General features: G+C 37.0%; 1 protein-coding gene across 4 annotated transcripts in view; it reads left to right on the forward strand.

Annotated features, from left to right (window-relative positions):
- LOC128553979 (uncharacterized) overlaps window positions 1–13948 on the forward strand; it is a 28205-nt gene extending 14257 nt beyond the window's left edge. For all 4 annotated transcript variants that reach the window (XR_008369490.1, XR_008369493.1, XR_008369491.1 and 1 more), the window contains 3 exons: window positions 395–500; window positions 8369–8523; window positions 12522–13948. The gene's annotated coding sequence lies outside the window, so the exon portion shown is untranslated. The remainder of the gene's footprint in view (window positions 1–394; window positions 501–8368; window positions 8524–12521) is intronic.
- The last annotated feature ends 512 nt before the right edge of the window (window positions 13949–14460 follow it).

Genomic DNA, 14460 nt, shown 5'->3' on the forward strand with positions numbered 1-14460 from the left:
CCCATTGATGAACTTCATCAGACCTTGTTGTTAGCAAGCTGCATCCTTGTATGAACTTCTCTTCAATTTGATCTAATGATTTCACTTTGCTGTCTTAGGGGCTACAAGAACTACATATATATATTTGACATAGAGTGTTGTTATTGCTGTTATACTGAAGATTGATATATTGTGCTGTATATAGATACCTATACCAGACATAACTAAGTGTTCTGGTTCAAAATGGGACAGACATTTGATACTGCTTTATCCAGTAAAAAAAATTCCTGTCTTAAAAAAGCAGACATTTTCCTAGTAAATTTTCAAAATATAATGTATTTATTGAAATACTTTTGTACAAGCAGTAATTAATGCAAGTATAGTAAACAGACTCATGAACCTTACACTTCTGCAGACACTAAACCAGCTGGCAAAAACAGAATATGGTCAGTGAGATAAAGCAGGAAGGAAAGAGCAGCTCACCAGTAATTGATGTCATAAAAAATTAGCTTCTGAGTTGGGTATGTGACTTTCTTGGCACATCTTAGCATTTAATCTTCTTACTAGGTAATGTGAGTTAAGGGCTTCGGGAGGTTTTTGTTTTACAGAATGTATTGTATTTTCATCATAATGGTATTTTTTCTTGATACAAATTTTTATGCCTCCGGCATCTACTGATGCGGGAGACATATAGTGATTGTCCTGTCTGTCCGTCCGAGCCCACGAATAAACATTTGTTGGGTATAGAGAACAATAGGTAACGGTTAATTCTATTCATTCCGTAGTGTTTATTGGGTACTTTTTGTAGCATATTGGGTACTTTTTAACAAAAGAAATACCCAATAAAGGTCCGTTGACGAGGTTAACCAAATGGGACCGTTTCGTCTAGCGTCAATACCCCTTACTAGAATGACTTGATACTAATGCAGATATAACCTGTGACCATTCCTCATCTTCAGACATCACCTGACCACAGTTTGACCTTGACTTTGACCTCATTTTGGACTTAGGTTGCTTTATATGGGCCATCTCTTGGTTAACCAAATGGGACCGTTTCGTCTAGCATTAATACCACTTACAAGAATGAATTGATACTAATACAGATGAAACCTGTGACCATTCCTCATCTTCAAACCTCACCTGACCTCTGTGACAGGAATGGCCGTACCGGCGACAGTAACCATCAGAACAAATCAACACCCTTTACAATATTTACAAATTTATTTACATAAGATGATTATTTACAATGAATAGATGATATGAAAAAAAAACTGATTATAAGAAAAAAAAATAAAAGTTCAGTATCACCAGATACAAAGTTCGTATATTTCCATTCTAATGTGACGTGGTACAGTTCTTTAATTTAATTGCGAACTTTAAGTAGCACAAACAAAATATGACAACATATCTTCTAATCCAGTCCCTTTAAACCGTGAATACGTTGATTCCATATTGGCTCCCTATGGTGGTAGGTGATTGCATCCCTGAGCTGACTTCAGAGGATAACAAAAATCATCGTCTTTGCGGTTTACGGCACAACCATGGGACGAAAGCTCTGCGCTGGGAATATCACATCCAGGCGAGTGAAGACAAGTGAACCTCGGGCATTGTACTTCCGGGTTATGACATCACCAGGTAAAATTGTCTGGCGGAAGAAGCTAAAATATATAACATATGGTAAGCACCATAGCAAAACAAATAAGTCAGGGCATAAAACTGCTCCTTTGGGTACACCATACCTCCATAGGCTCCCATAAATAATACGTGCTACTTTTACAAAACGTGTGCTACTAAGTTCAGACGTCACATGATTAAAATATGTCACTTATTACTTCCATTATTACAAAGATTACTTACTTAAAAGACTAAAGTTAAAGTATGAAAAAGATATGAAAAGTATATGATGAAACATTATAGATACGGAAATGATAAACTGCAGCTATTATTTACAACTACAAATTAACAAAATTCAATATAAATCAAACGTTATATCATAGTTGGCATCCATATAATATCTAATGCCATACACTACAACGGACATTAATTAGATGTGCTATAGACTGGCACACAATTACAAATTACATTAATATATTACATACATGGTACTAGACTTGCCATATAGATTTATACATAACAATACAATGCAGTAATGGCATTCCATAATTAACAAAATGTTTGACATAAGTTTTTGAAACAGTGCTTTACAATTATCACGATACAAATTTCAGTATAAATCTAACATCTTTATATAAACGAAACGTTTAGACTCCTCTTTCTAAATAATTTACAAAAGTCTGAAAAATTTAATAAATTATCCTGACATACCGAAACTAGCCAAAATCACATGCCGAAAAGTAAATGTTACAGAATTCTGTAGAATGAACAAAAATTTACCAAATAAAAATCGTAATGCAAAAATCATACAAAATCTAACAAATAATTTTCTTACCTCGATCGAGCATAAATTTCTAGCAAGAAAATAATTCAGACATAGATTCGTCTATAATGTCGGAAGGTGGTGTGCGCAAGGCATATCTAGTCTATTTAAAGGATAATGTCCCGCCAAATACTAAATTTCATGGGATTCACGGCTAAGCCGTGGACTCCGACTATTTTGTGGTTCCACGGGATTCATGATATAGCCGGGAAATCTAACTACTTTGGCGCGGATTGAAATTGACAATTTGAGGCCCATTATAGTGGTTTTGGGGATAAAAACATAAATTACTGAAGTTTATAAAATATCAACTTTCTTATTACTGAACCGAATTTAATGAAATTTACATGGAAATTTAAGTTGTGAAATACAGAAAAACATGAGAGGTATTTTATGCGTGAAATCTGACATTTACCTCAATAACTCAAAAATTTACAAAAATATGATGCAATACCTGCATTTACACTACAGATAAAATAAGGCCCGTATGTCAATTTGTGACAACCTCAGTTTGACCTTGACCTAGTTTTGGACTTAGGTTGCTTTGTATTGACAAGGATACCACCGGGGGCATCAAGCATTTATTGAACACAGCTCCTTGTATAATCTATAAATGAGCCATGCCAAGAGAAAACCAACATAGTGGTTTTGCAACCAGCATGGATCCAGACCAGCCTGCACATCCACGCAGTCTGGTCAGGATCCATGCTGTTCGCTTTTAAAGCCTATTGGAATTAGAAAAACTGTTAGCGAACAGCATGGATCTTAACCAGACTGCACAGATGCGCAGGCTGGTCTGGATCCATGCTGTTTGCAAATCCACTATGTTGGTTTTCTCATGGCACGGCTCAAATATGATATTGTTGATATGGATCAGTTACAATTTTGTTTTTAGCTCACCTGTCACATAGTGACAAGGTGAGCTTTTGTGATCACCCGTCGTCAGTCCGTCCGTCCGTGCGTCCGTCCGTCCGTCAACAATTTCTTGTCTGCACGATAGTGGTTTCATTTATGATTTTATTTTAACCAAACTTGCACACAACTTGTATCACCATAAGATCTCAGTTCCTTTCTTGAACTGGCCAGATCCCATTATGGGTTCCAGAGTTATGGCCCCTGAAAGGGCCAAAATCAGCTATTTTGACCTTGTCTGCACAATAGCAGCTTTATTTATAATTTGATTTTTACCAAACTGGCACACAGCTTGTATCACCATAAGATCTTGGTTCCTTTCTTGAAGTGGCCAGATTCCGATATGGGTTCCAGAGTTACGGCCCCTGAAAGGGCCAGAATTAGCTATTTTGACCTTGTCTGCACAATAGCAGCTTCATTTATGATTTTATTTTAACCAAACTTGCACACAACTTGTATCACTATAAGATCTTGGTTCCTTTTTTGAGCTGGCTAGATTCCATTATGGGTTCCGGAGTTACTGCCCCTGAAAGGGCCAGAATTAACTATTTTGACCTTGTCTGCACAATAGCAGCTTCATTTATGATTTGAATTTAATAAAATTTGCACAAAACTTGTGTTGCCATAAGATCTCAGTTCCTTTTTTGAACCGGCCAGATCCCTTTATGGGTTCCAGAGTTATAGCCCCTGAAAGGGCCAAAATTAGCTATTTTTACCTTGTCTGCACAATAGCAGCTTCATTTATGATTTGATTTTAACCAAACTTGCACACAACTTGTATCACCACAAAATCTTGGTTCCTTTCTTGAACTGGCCAGATTCCATCATGGGTTCTAGAGTTATGGCCCCTTAAAGGTCCAAAATTGGCTATTTTGGCTTTCGCAGCCATATAGAGACTTCATTTATGGTTTTATTTGATACAAACTTCCAAAATATCTTCAACAACAATAAATCTTGGATTCCATTGCAAATCAGATCCAATCATAGGTTCCAGAGTTATTTTATATCTGATTACCTCCCCTGATTGTAATCAAAATGGATTTATATCAGTAAGTACTTATAGGACTTTTTTGAAATTTCATTATTGTCATTAGTTGCACTCAGCCAATCAGGGTAGATAACTATGGACTGATTTTATGTCAAATTACCTCCCTTTATTTCAAATTAAAATGGATATATCTCCGTAACTAATGAAGATACTGATCTGAAATTTCATTTATGTCATGAGATTTATTTGGCAGATCCTTCTTTTGTTCACTTACAATAATTTTCTTTTTAATTACTTCCCTTTTACGTTACTATAAATAGCTTATTTTTAGTAACTTTTTTATTCTTGGCGGTAGGGAAAAACCGAGACCACTTTTCTGTGGTACAACATGGATGGTACCTCCAATTTTTAGGTGTATTTTGACATATCTGTACCTTGTAAGAGTTTTTTTCTCTTTTTGGTTAAATTTCTTTCCTTTGTTGTTCCTGTCCTTTGGACTTAGATATTTTTTCTGAGGACCTTCTTGTCCTCAAGTGCAATGATAACAGGTGAGCGATATAGGGCCATCATGGCCCTCTTGTTAGTTTGTATACTGCATTTAGCCGTTACTTTTTCATAGGTGATAGGGCTATGTTAAACTATGAATGGTATTTTTAGGAGTTTTGCACTACAGTCATACTGGAAAGAGAGCTACGGCTATATGTATTATTAGCTCACCTGTCACAAAGTGACAAGGTGAGCTTTTGTGATCGTGCGGTGTCCGTCGTCCGTCTGTCCGTCCGTCCGTGCGTAAACTTTTGCTTGTGACCACTCTAGAGGTCACATTTTTCATGGGATCTTTATGAAAGTTGGTCAGAATGTTTATCTTGATGATATCTAGGTCAAGTTCGAAACTGGGTCACGTGCCTTCAAAAACTAGGTCAGTAGGTCTAAAAATAGAAAAACCTTGTGACCTCTCTAGAGGCCAAATATTTCACAAGATCTTCATGAAATTTGGTCAGAATGTTCACCTTGATGATATCTAGGTCAAGTTCGAAACTGGGTCACGTGCCTTCAAAAACTAGGTCAGTAGGTCTAAAAATAGAAAAACCTTGTGACCTCTCTAGAGGCCATATATTTCAAAAGATCTTCATGAAAAATGGTCAGAATGTTCACCTTGATGATATCTAGGTCAGGTTCGAAACTGGGTCACATGTGGTCAAAAACTAGGTCAGTAGGTCAAATAATAGAAAAACCTTGTGACCTCTCTAAAGGCCATATTTTTCATGGGATCTGTATGAAAGTTGGTCTAAATGTTCATCTTGTTGATATCTTGGTCAGGTTCGAAAGTGGGTCACATGCCATCAAAAACAAGGTCAGTAGGTCAAATAATAGAAAAACCTTGTGACCTCTCTAGAGGCCATATTTTTCATGGGATCTGTATGAAAGTTGGTCTGGATGTTCACCTTGATATCTAGGTCAAGTTCGAAAGTGGGTCACTTGCCTTCAAAACCTAAGTCAGTAGGTCAAATAATAGAAAAACCTTGTGACCTCTCTAAAGGCCATATTTTTCATGGGATCTGTATGAAAATTGGTCTGAATGTTCATCTTGATGATATCTAGGTCAGGTTCGAAACAGGGTCATGTGCGTCAAAAACTAGGTCAGTAGGTCTAAAAATAGAAAAACCTTGTGACCTCTCTAGAGGCCATACTTGTGAATGGATCTCCATAGAAATTGGTAAGAATGTTCACCTTGATGATATCTAGGTCAAGTTTGAAACTGGGTCATGTGCCATAAAAAACTAGGTCAGTAGGTCAAATAATAAAAAAACATTGTGACCTCTCTAGAGGCCATACTTTTCATGGGATCTGTATGAAAGTTGGTCTGAATGTTCATCTTGATGATATCTAGGTCAGATTTGAAACTGGGTCAACTACGGTCAAAAACTAGGTCAGTAGGTCTAAAATTATTAAAATCTTTTGACCTCTCTAGAGGCCATATTTTTCAATGGATCTTCATGAAAATTGATCTGAATGTTCACCTTGACGATATCTAGGTCAGTTTCGAAACTGGGTCACGTGTGGTCAAAAACTAGGCCAGTAGGTATAAAAATAGAAAAACCTTGTGACCTCTCTAGAGGCCATATTTTTCATGAGATCTTCATGAAAATTAGTGAGAATGTTCACCTTGATGATATCTAGACAAAATTCAAAACAGGGTCACGTACCTTCGAAAACTAGGTCAACAGGTCAAATAATAGAAAAACCTTGTGACCTCTCTAGAGACCATATTTTTCAATGGATCTTCATGAAAATTGGTCAGAATTTTTATCTTGATAATATCTAGGTCAAGTTCAAAACTGGGTCACATGAGCTCAAAAACAAGGTCACTATGTCAAATAATAGAAAAAACGACGTCATACTCAAAACTGGGTCATGTGGGAAGAGGTGAGCGATTCAGGACCATCATGGTCCTCTTGTCATTATAATATACCTGTATAAATTCTGTCAAGAAAACAGCTTGTATTTCACCAGTAAATACGAACAGGCAGAAAAATATCTGTATTGTACCTTTTGTATTGAATGTTGCTGGACTATTTTTATTTGATATGCATGACCGGACACAGATCTATGACTAATGCACAAAAACTACATTCGGTTAAATAACATAATACATATTGAAGATTTTGTTTGATAACGAAACAACATAGCAAAGCATAGCAGGTGGATGTATGTAATAAAAGGGTCATTATCACAGTAGCTAGATCTGGGATTTTGTATTCAACTCTTGTTGAATTTGCCAGGTCAAATCACATTTTGCTCCAGTGCGCCTTGTGTGATTCGTCTTGACAAAATCTACTCTGGCTGAATACATGGTTATAACCTGCTCTTGCGTAAGTGCAGCTTAAAGTGGCATCTGGAGCGCTCTTCCGTCATAGAAACTGGAATGTCAATGTCAAATTCATATAATAACTTGATACGTCCTCTTTAAAGGAGACGTCTCCAGAGTTACTTCTATTTATTAGTAATATAACACGGAAGCTGAAAAAAGTGAATCATCGAGTGCTTTGCTATATTTGTCTATATAAATAGATTTATTATATACCTATATAAATTCTGTAAAAAATCGTTTTGTATTTTACAATTAAATATGAACAGACAGACAAAAATTCCGTATTGTACCTTTTAAATTCCGTATTGTACCTTCCATATTGTATGCTGCCGGACTATTTTCATTAATATGCATGACCCGACACATTTCTATAAATAGCGCACATAAAAACTTCACAAAGTTCCATTTAATATCGATAAACATTGAAGATTTCGTTCAAGAACAAAACAAGAATCAAAATGGTAAAGGTATATAATAAAAGGGTCATTATAACTGTAGCTAGATCTGAGACTTTGTATTCGGCTCTCGTGGATTTTGCCAGGTCGGATCACACTCGGCGCGCAAGCGCCTCGTGAGATCCGATCTGGCAAAATCCACGAGAGCCGAATACTGCATCCCAGATCAAGCTACTGTTATAATAACCCTATTTTATTTGCAGTCAAAAAATATATAGAAAAGCTGCTGGTTTGTGTTTGTTTGTTACTCCTTAACCTTCAGCCTGCTGGAGGCAAGTGATTCTGCCTTTGTGACCTGTGCAGTCTGATCAAGATCTGCACTGTTTGCTATTCAGTCAGTTAATTTTCAGTGAACACCCCTTCAAATAATAAATTGTTTTGCCCAAATGGAATGATGGACCAGTCCATTTTAGAAATTTAGCAAGCTAAACTGGAGAAAATTGTTTGCACAAATGAGATTTCTAATTATATGGTGTTGATTTACAGGTGATTTTAAATAAGAATTAGAAAATTTAATGTTGTGAAGTGTATTTGTAGGCATGACCCTGAAGTAAGAGTTTCCAAGATTACAGGTGGTTTACATTTTACCTTACTTTAGCAAAGCAGGCAATGAAGTTAAACACTCTTCTATCTACTTAGAAAGTTATAATGAAAAAAAGATAAAAATTTACTTCAGTTAAATCTAATTTATTTCTGATAGAAGAATGCTCTTGGTAATGTTCCAGGTTGCTGAGCCCACAAACAGCGGCAGAAGTACTACAGCATACAAACAGTATGAACACCACGGCAGGCCCGCACACACAAGACAAGGGTGGTCCTCTCTAACAATGATCTGAGAATCACCTCAAGACAGGAGGATATCTTTGAGGAGTTGTTACAGGTATGTAACATCCCAGTTATTTTGTATTTTTGAAATACAGTAAAACATCAGAAAGTTGAGGCTGCAAGGGAATATGCAAAAGGCTGGAGTTATTCCGGCTTTCAAACGATCCAGATATAGAAAATGTAAGGAAAACACCCGGGGACCACTTCAGGTGCTGTAGGGGCCTCCGTGGCCGAGTGGTTAAATTCGCTGACTTCAAATCACTTGCCCCTCATCGATGTGGGTTCGAGCCTCACTCTGGGCATTGAATTCTTCGTGTGAGGAAGCCATCCAGCTGGCTTACAGAAGGTCGGTGGTTCTACCCAGGTGCTCGCTTGTGATGAAAGAATGCACAGAGGGGCACCTGGGGTCTTCCTTCACCATCAAAGCTGGAAAGTCGCCGTATGACCTAAAATTGTGTCTATGTGACGTTAAACCCAACCAAAAAAAAAAAAACTTCAGATGCTGGGGAAGCCCGCATGCTCAAGCTTCCGATGCTCAAGCAAGCCTTGTTTTACTGTTAATGTAATCATCCAAAGAGAGAAGATTGTTACTGCTTATAAATACTCCATAAAGCATTATTATAGGGTCAAATGGCATCCATGTTGAAAATTTGTGTAACTCTGGATTATTAAATTTGAAATAAGAAATAAAGATTACTGTCTTTTTAGCTCACCTGCCATGTAGAGTCAAGATTAGCATTTGTGATTATCCTTCGTCCGTCATTGGTCCATCCATTCACAATTTCTTGTGAACACGATAGAGACGACATTTTGCAGTCAGTTTTAATCAAACTTGCACACAACTTGTATTTGCATAATATCTTGGTTCCTTTCCAAAACTGACCAGATCCCATCAGTGTCAAAGTTAAGGCTATTTTGGCTTTTGAAGCCATAATTCATTTCAGAGACTTCATTATGCCCCCCTTTGAAGAAGGAGGGGTATATTGTTTTGCAGATGTCGGTGGTTGGTCTGTCGGTCGGTCGGAATGTAGACTAATCCGTTTCTGGATGATAACTCTAGAACGCTTGGGCCTAGGATCATGAAAGATGATAGGGAGGTTGGTCATCACCAGCAGATGATCCCTATTAATTTTGAGGTCAGTATGTTAAAGGTCAAGGTCACAGTGACCCTGAATAGTTAAACGGTTTCCGGATGATAACTCAATAACACTTGGGCTTAGGCTCATGAAAATTGATAGGGAGGTTGGTCATCACCAGCAGATGACCCCTATTGATTTTGAGGTCAGTATGTCAAAGGGCAAGGTCACAGTGACCCTGAACAGTTAAACCGTTTCCGGATGTTAACTCAAGAACGCTTGGGCCTAGAGCCATGAAAGCTTATAGGGAGGTTGGCCATGACCAGCAGATGACCCCTATTGATTTTGAGGTCAGTATGTCAAAGGTCAAGGACACTGTGACCAGGAACAGGAAAATGGTTTCCGGGCAATAACTCAAGAATGCTTGGGCCTAATGTCAGGAAAATTGATAGTGAGGTTGGTCATGACCAGCAGATGACCCCTATTGATTTTGAGGTCATTAGGTCAAAGGTCAAGGTCACATTGGCCAGGAACAGTTAAATGGTTTCTGGTCTTTTTGTCCAAAATCACAGGGCCTAGGGCTTTGATATTTGGTATGTAGCAAAACCTAGTGGTCCTCTACCAAGATTGTTGAGATTGTTTCCCTGGGGTCAAATATGGCCCCACCCCGGTAGTCACATGGTTTATATAGAATTATATAGGAAAAAACTCTGAAAAACCTATTGTCCAAAACCACAGGGCCTAGGGCTTTGATATTTTGTATATGACATCATCTAGTGATCCTCTACTAAGATTGTTCAAATTATTCCCCTAGGATCAAATATGGCCCCGCCCTGGGGGTCACATGGACTTATATAGGGAAAAGCTTTGAAAATCTTCTTGACCAAACAACAAAGACTAGGCTTTTGATATTTGTAATGTAGCATCATCTAGTGGTTCTCTACCAAGTTTGTTCAAATTATCCCTCTAGGGTCAAATATGGCCCCGCCCCAGGGGTCACATGGTTCATAAAATCTCGTATAGGCAAAAGAATTAGAATCTTCATGTCCATAGCCTACATCATTCAAATTTGGACCACATGTATCGTTTTGAGTGGCAAGATGAAGCTTGACATGAGTTGACCTTCATCTTGACCTAGTGACCTACTTTCACAATTCTCAAGCTACAGCCTTCAAATTTGAACCACATGCATAGTTTTGTGTACTGAAATAAACTTTGATCTTGAGATTGACCTAGTGACCTACTTTCACATTTCTAAAGGTACAGGCTTCAGATTTGGATATCATGCATAGTTTTGTGTAACAAAATAAAATTTGACCTTGATTTTGACCTAGTGACCTACTTTCACATTTCTCAAGCTACATCCTTCAAATTTGAACCCCATGCATAGTTTTGTGTACCGAAATGAACTTAGTGACCTACTTTCACATTTCTGAAGCTACAGCTTCAAATTTTGACCGCATGCATATTTTTGTGTTCTGAATTGAAATTTGACATTGAATTTTACCTATTACTTACTTTCACATTTCTCAAGCTACAGCCTCCAAATCTGAAGCACATGCATAGTTCTATTTACCGAAATGAACTTTGACCTTGAAATTGATCTAGTGACCTTCTTTCACATTTCTCAAGCCACAGCTTTCAAATTTGGACAACATGCACAGTGTTTTGTACAGATATGAAATTTGACCTTGATTTTGAGGTCAAGTCTTGAAATTTGGAACATTCAAAAATGGTGGGTGCCAAGATCACAGTGATATCTTGTTAGGTTAATAGGTTAAAGGTCAAGGTCAGATTGAACCAGAAGGATAGAACTTTTGTTTACAGTGAGCATAATTTCTGTTCCTTGTGCAATTACTGAATGCATCAAGGGGGTGCATTTCGTGTTCGACGAGCTCTTGTTTATAGTTTGATTTGATACACAAACTTGCAAAATATCTTTAACAACAATAGGTCATGTCATATTATTGAATCCATCAGATCCAGTCATAGGTTCCAGAGTTACGGTCCCTGAATGACCCCTGAAAGAGCCGAAATTTGTTAATTTTTACCTTGTGAACACGATAGAAGTGACATTTTACATTTGATTTTAACCACATTTACACACAGCTTATGTCACAATAAGATATGAATTCCATTCGAAAACTGGCTAGATTCCATCATGGGTTCTGAGTTGCTGCCCCTGAAAGGGAACAATTTTCTATTTTGGCCCGTTCAGCCATACAGGGTTTTCATTTATGCTTTGATTTCATACAAACTTGTTTACCTTGATGATCTCTAGGCCAAGTTAGAAACTGGTCCTGTGGGGTCAGTAACTAGGTTACCAAGTCAAATCAAAGGAAAAGCATGTTAACATTTTTAAAGCTACATTTATGACCCTGTCTTCTTGAAACTTGATCAGAATGGTTATCTTGATGATTCCTAGATCAAGTTAGAATCTGGATGATGTGGAGTCTAAAACCAGGTCACCCGCTAAAATCAAAAGAAAAGCTGTATACACTGTAGAGGCCACATTCATGACCCTATCTTCTTGAAACTTGGTCAGAATGTTTATCTTGATGATTCCAAGGCCACGTTTAACAGGTGAGAGATATAGGGTCATCATGACCCTCTTGTTTGACTTTTGTATTCACTGTTTACAATCATAAGTATAGCAACTTCTCTGAAACTCACATCAAAATATATAGAAAACAAGTATATATTATGTGATAGACTTCACAGTAAGCATTTGAAAGTTTAATGTTATACATATATTTGTGTAAATTATACATTTAGTCTTATGAAGTTTTGTAAATGTTTTGGGTGCATGTAAACTTTATGCAATTCAGGTTTGTGAGAGGAAGCCCTCCTGCTGGCTTATAGGTCAGTAATTTTATTCAATAACAAGGTGCCACAAATATTATAGCTGAAGACTACTACCCCACCCGCAGTCAAAGAATGAAAATCAAATGGTTAATCTTAGTTCTCTATTTTTCAGCGACAGTTGGATGCAGTCCAGAGATCTAGACAGTTGTATGCAGTCAGATTTTGACAGTTGTATACAGTCAGATCTCGACAGTTGTATGCAGTCAGATCTCAACAGTTGTATGCAGTCAGGAGATCTAGACAGTTGTTTGCAGTCATATCTTGACAGTTGTATGCAGTCCGGAGATCTCGACAGTTTATATGCAGTCAGGAGATCTCGACAGTTGTATGCAGCCCTGGGATCACAGCAGTAGTATGCAGTCCGGGGATCTTGACAGCTGTATGCAGTCCGGAGATATTGACAGTTGTATGCAGTCAGGAGATCTCAGTTCTTTCTGTACTGATGGCATTCTCAAGATTCAGTCTCAAATAGAAATAACTTGGACTGCTTAAAAGCTTCTCTATAACTTGCAGATGTGCAGCCTGCGACATTCTTATGTAGAAGACATGTGTGTGAAATACAATGAATATGAACTGTCACTGTTCAAATTTGAAATGTTTCAAGAAATGTTTTTATCACAGTGAGACTGAAAATAAGAAATCATAAGGAAGTAAGCTATGGACATTTGAACAAAGACCAGTGACTTTTTGGTTTGGCACAGTCAAAAATAATGATGGACCACAAACTGGACACCCAGAAAACTGGAATAATGTTGTTTGAATAAATGTTGTTTTTTTTATTTGTAAAAAAATACCTTGCATGTCCTGTCTTAAAAATTTTGGTAGTTGTTTTTACCAAAGGCCCTTTAATTGACTTGGGTATTACTTAAATTTCATATTGTTTGATTGCTTTACATAAATTTTAAACTGATCAATGTATTGTGAAAATGATGCACTTGGGCTTACTATAGGGAATTTACCTTTGTCAGTCTTCGAATTTTTGTATGTCAGTCTTTGAATTTTGTTTGTGTCAGTCTTTGAATTTTTGTAATGTTGCACATGTTTTGCAGTTCTCATGAGATGTAGTTAACAACTGACAGTCGTTATATGTATAGAGGCTTGTTTTGTGTCGAAATATAATCTAATTATATTCTTTCTTCAGTACATATTTTGAGTTAATATGAATAGAACTGTATAGACAGCAAAAAGTATTGATTGGCACCTTTGATTTTTGTGAGTCTGCTTTGAAAAATCACAATACCTCATCATTCCTAACAGTCTGATGTAACATCATAGTTTTTAAAGAATTTACTGTGTAAAGAAATTTAGATTTTGACACAAGATCAAACATTTGTGAAAGTACCGATATTGTCATGTATTGAGCTGTATATATATGTATTATACTGGATCAACCATTCATGTACAATCAGAATAACTATTTAAGGAGCTCACATGGATGAAATTCCATGACCGAATTGACTACAAAAAAGCAATTTTGTTAAATCTTTAAATGGGTTGAACCCTGATTATCTTAAAGTTTACATACTGTCAAAATTAGTTGTTAAGATCCTTTTACATTGTTGTTTGTTCAATATGTTTATAAATGAAAAAGTATAAATGTCTAAACAAATGTAAATGATCCTGATTGTTTTTTTTTTCAACCATTCATTTCAATGGAGTCAAAGTTATTTTCAAGTGTTAACAGACTACACACCTGTTATTTTATCAAAAAGTTTCAATAAAGGTATATGACTTTATAATATTTTCAGCTAAAACAAATGGAAATTTAGGATGATGTACCGGTATATCCTTTTCAGAGCAAAATGATTATTGTAACCACAAAATCATTATAATCCCCCACCGATGAAATCGGGAGGGGGTATTGAAATGGCGTTGTCCGTCCGTCACGTCTGTTAGTCCGTCTGTCCGCAGCCATTTCTCAGTAATTATGTCTCCCCCAGGAGACATATTGTTTTTGCCCTGTCCGTCCGTACGTCACACTTCATTTCCGAGCAATAACTGGAGAACCATTTGACCTAGAACCTTCAAACTTCATAGGGTTGTAGGGCTGC

The sequence above is a fragment of the Mercenaria mercenaria genome, unplaced genomic scaffold (genome assembly GCF_021730395.1).
Source record: "Mercenaria mercenaria strain notata unplaced genomic scaffold, MADL_Memer_1 contig_4580, whole genome shotgun sequence".
NCBI lineage: Eukaryota > Metazoa > Mollusca > Bivalvia > Venerida > Veneridae > Mercenaria > Mercenaria mercenaria.